Raw genomic sequence first — 4,964 nt, forward strand, 5'->3', positions numbered from 1 at the left:
TTCCATTATTCTGGATTTTCTGCTTTATTTGTGTGCATATTTTCAAAGCAGTCCCTAATAACCTGTATTTCAACAGTGTCCATTATCAGTTTTGACTTTGTCATTCTTTTTGTTTTGATATCAGTCTTTATTTTTTTGGTAAGATTTTTAAGGATTACCTATTTTGCTTATTATTTCAATGAAGAAGCTCTTTGCTTCATTGATTCTTAGTACCTTTGTCTCTATTTCATCACTTTTTCATTTGATCTTCATGATTTTCTTCTCTGTGCTAAGTTTGGATACGAATTATGCTTGTTCTGCTAGGACCTTGAGGTGTATCACTGGATTAATTTTATAGATGAGCTCTACTTTTATGATGCTCCAATGATTTTGTGAAGTATTTTTTCAACCCCTGCCCCCTTCAATCCATGACCTTTCCTTCAGTTATTTATGTTTGAGCCTTCCACGTGCATCATGCTATTCCCACAAACCCCACTGCTCTTCTGTCACTCAGCTGACTCCAAATTCTCTGCATGCACCGAATTTAGATCCTCCATCAAACCCTCAAATTTAATGGTATGTAGAACTTGAATGAAAAGGAAAATTCTCTGTGAACATTAATAATGTCTTAAAAGCATACAGAACCTATGAGACGAAGCTCTCATGCACATCTGGCTCTGTAGTCTTTAGTGGGCAGTGTGGATGGATCCATTGTGGGATGAAGCTTTGTGATATTTGTAGGCGCTGGATGTGTAGCTCTTGTGCACACATATTTGTTGTGTGAATAAGAGCAGTGGCCCTGTACTTTCTCTTCTTTTCATCTGAATTATACCATTCACCATGACTGCAGGCTTCTGCCTGCTTGAATGTTTCTATCCTGAGCTAAGCACTTACTTTAGTTCACAGTATTTACAGATCCTAACTCAATCACTTTCTTATGATTGATTTTCTGGCCCAAGGCTCCCATTGTGCCCTTCTCTGAGGCTTCTTTCTCTCCTAATATCTAAGTTGCTGGTTCTCTGTTTCCCAGTGTAAAAGAGCTAGAACAAGTGAGAAATAGGTGGTGGGAGTTTGGCTAGAGGCAGATGGCCACTGCCAGGCTGATATTGCTTTATTCCCCTTTATTTTAAGGAAGAGTGTACAGGGTGTTCAGAGTCTCACTACTAGATTGGATTCATAGCGATCCTCCTGTTTATAGCCTCCCAAGTGCTGGGATTACTGGCGCGTGCCACCATGCCCACTTTCAATTGCCGTCTCAGTGTGTACCGGAGGAGAAGCAGATTGGAGGATCTAACTCCTGGACCCTGTGCCTGCTTGCAGGTGCTGAGCTATTTGGCCAGCCCCTCATATTTTTTTAATAAGCTTCCTCCATTTTATTCTTTCCCTGAAGGTGTCAGATGCTTTCCTAGGATGGTATATTTACCAGAGGTGAGCTATAAATAGCATTGAGATTGAGGTTACACTGACTTTTTTCTTTAAACATTTCTGATACTAGATATTGTCTGGTGGGCTTCTCCTTCAAGTTGTCTTCCCCCATATGGATTTGTTATACACTGCCTTTTGTGAGTAACTGTACATTATGGCAAGGAGATTCCTCTGAGCATCCTATGTGTGCTACTTCATTGCTATGTTAGTTTGTCTGCCCATACTTTTGTTATTCTTAATATGCCTCCCACTTGCATATACTCAAATTCTTCAACTATAAATTTAGCCATCTGCAGGTATTTTTTTCTCATTTCTTACTATCATGTAATCACTTAATGTTCTGAAATAAAACAGAAATGCTCTTGTGATATATACCCATGTTTGCCATAAATTGACTGTGTTTTCTCAGCTTCATAAGACTATCCATTTTAAAGAGTAGAAACCATTTGGTGCTTACATTCTAACACTCCAAACCTTTTGCCTTTACCTAGTCATTTATTTAACAGTAATAAACAAACAATAGTCTGTGCCTACATTTGAGGATCTAATAAGGGGTAGGACAAATAAATATAGTGAGCATTAAAATATGTGTTGAATTAATATTAAACATCACTGATACATTTAATGACAGGTTTTAAGGATTGCTTTGATAATGTATCTCAGACTGGGTCATTTATAAAATGATAGAAACTTTTTGCTCATGGTCGTGAATGCTGGGAAATATAAGAGAGAGGTACTGCCAGGTTTAGTGCCTAATAAAGGCTTCTGGATGGCACATTCCATGTCTTCACAAGGCTAGAAGTTATGGAAAGGAAAACAGCTTGGCACAGGAATATTTTGCAAGGACCATCATCCCATCCATGTGGATGATGCTTTCAATACCTGATCACTTCCTAAAACCCTGCCTCTTAATATCACTGCAATGTGGATTAAATTCTAATTTGTGAGGACATCAAGTTTCAGACACTTATACTCCTCTCTACTGAAATGAATACTCTCATAAGTACATAGTAAGGTTTATATTTAGGTTCATATATATGTTTATACTTAAAATAATTCAAGGTGTTACTAACATCTATAAGATGCATTTAATATTTATAATCTGAAATCTTCATATACCATGAATTCAATGAAAGTGGATAAAATACACTTTAAAATACCTTAAGTATTGTTTCATTGACTAAATCTATTTTTAAATCCATAAATATAAAAATAATTATCCATTCTTTACAATATTTTCTCCCGAATGTATGTTATAGAGAATCAAAGTGCAGAGAGTAAATCAGCCATACTTATTACAGAAAACACTCGTGACTAATTTTGCTATTACAGTGATTAGTTTAGTGATATATGGACGACCAAAGTACCTTAATCTTTCCTTTAAAATTTTAATCACATTGACAAAAAAAAAATTGTGTTCTGTGATGGAAATCAGTCCATCTCTAGCTTGATATGTACAAATTATAAACACAGCAACATATAAGCAGCCAATCAAAATGATTAGTAGTGGGCTAGGGAGATGGCTCAGTGGAATAAGTGCTTCCCAGGCAAACACAAGGGCCTGAGTTCAATCCCTTGTTCCTGAAGAAAAGAGAAACAAAATTATTAGTAGTTTTAGAACAAACCATTCTTTGAGCATAAATAATATCAATCTTTATGAGCATTTGTTGCATTTGATTATCTTAAACAATCTGACCATACCATCAAAATCAACTTTCTAATCAAAAAATCTCATGTACCTTTTGATAATTTCAGAATAACCAGGTAACAGGGTCCCCTGTAACCCAGGGACCCTTACAACCTGAAGCAGGAATCCTAAAATTGAGTAATTCATCTAGCTAGAGAGGCTCTATTTCTGTTCCTAAAAACATTGGTATTTAATCCATGACATCCTGATTCTTTCTCTTTCTTTGTATAGCACTGAAGCGTGATTAAAATATAGAATTATATTCTAATTAGCTGTCACCAAATTTCTATCACTACATTGAATGTATATTAAATGCAAGAAATGATTCCTTAACTCTGTGGCACCTAAATAAGTATCTGATGTATGACTGATTCACTTACTGTCTTACTTTCTGCCTCATTGCTGAAACAAAATACCCAACTTCTACAGGTTAAAGAAGGAAAAGTTTATTTCAAATCACAGTTTGCAGACATTTCTGACTATAGTCATCTATCTACAAGGCACAGTAACAAGGCAGAGGGGCATGGTAGAGGAGAAACAGTTCCATGGTGGGCAAAAGGTTGGAAGACATCAAGCAGCAATCAGCAGCAAACAATGACAGCAGGCCCCTCTCTTTCTCTTATAGTCTATGCATCCTACATACTCTTAGGGAAGGTAGCACTCACAACCACTGGGGCCATCCCACTCTCCATACCCAGAACTATGTCAAACTAATCAGAGTACTAATTTAGTAATCACAGAACCTTGAACCTAGCATCACAAATTTAATTCCAGCATCACACACTATACATCCAGCCACTTAAAAGCTTCACCTATGACCACAAGAGACTTTGGGTGGATATCTAGACCCAAGCCACAATACTTGCTTTTTGAATAAATGAATGAATGAGATAGTTGTGTGCATTAGGCAGAATGAATTTAAGGTTATCAGCGGTGTGAGAGAATCAGAATGAGATTTTCTTACAATTTGTATTCCATACTCTAGTTGATGACTAGAATTCTTGAATTAGAAATTACATTTCCCTTTTTATAATACCAGTATTCTTGCTGTGTCTAACGTATACAAAGTGATCCGTAATTTTTGAGCAAGTTTAGTTGTTCTCAGTATCAGCGTCAATAGAAACATCTGTAAAGCTTTTATAAAACACAGTTTATTGTGCTACCTCCTCCTGGTTTCTGATTAGTAGGCCTGAGAATTTACATTCCTAATAATTTTCTAAGTGACATTAAGGTTACTTTTCAGTGAGAAATACTGGTTTACTATGAAGAAGCTATCAGATTATTACCTGGTGGGAAATTCCGAGGGCAAAAGAAGAAAAGGAGAAGAAAGGAAAAATAAATAAATAAAAAAGGAGAATAAGAATAGCTCCAACACAGCTCTACTATGGACCTTTTTCAAAGACATGAACTAGTGAGCAGAAATCTTTGAAATGTAATGCAGAATTGGCACAGTGCACTTACCTTGGGAATAGAAAAATACGACTTTCTAAATACAATATTCTTTACACTTTAAAAAGGGAATTTCAATAACTGAGATAAATGCTTATTTAACAATCTATAAATATAGCATGCTTTTGTAAGTCATTTGGCCTTTAAAGTGTGTGATTGCTTTTTGTGTCCAACAATAAGAGACTATTTTGTGTTATTTTCCCCTTGAGTACTGCTGTTATTACTTAATATTTATTAAGTAGCCACCATAGTCACTTTATTCTCACAGAAGAGGTTTTTCTTCTTTATATTAGTATGCTAAATAGGATTTTCCTACTGCCTGTCAAGCTGAAACCATATTAAATAACCCAGAACAACTTGACGCAGACTGGTGTATAGGAATCAATGCCAAATTTCAGCGCTTAGAAAAATCATGAACAACAAG

The sequence above is a fragment of the Octodon degus genome, unplaced genomic scaffold (genome assembly GCF_000260255.1).
Source record: "Octodon degus isolate 3935 unplaced genomic scaffold, OctDeg1.0 scaffold00198, whole genome shotgun sequence".
Lineage (NCBI taxonomy): Eukaryota > Metazoa > Chordata > Mammalia > Rodentia > Octodontidae > Octodon > Octodon degus.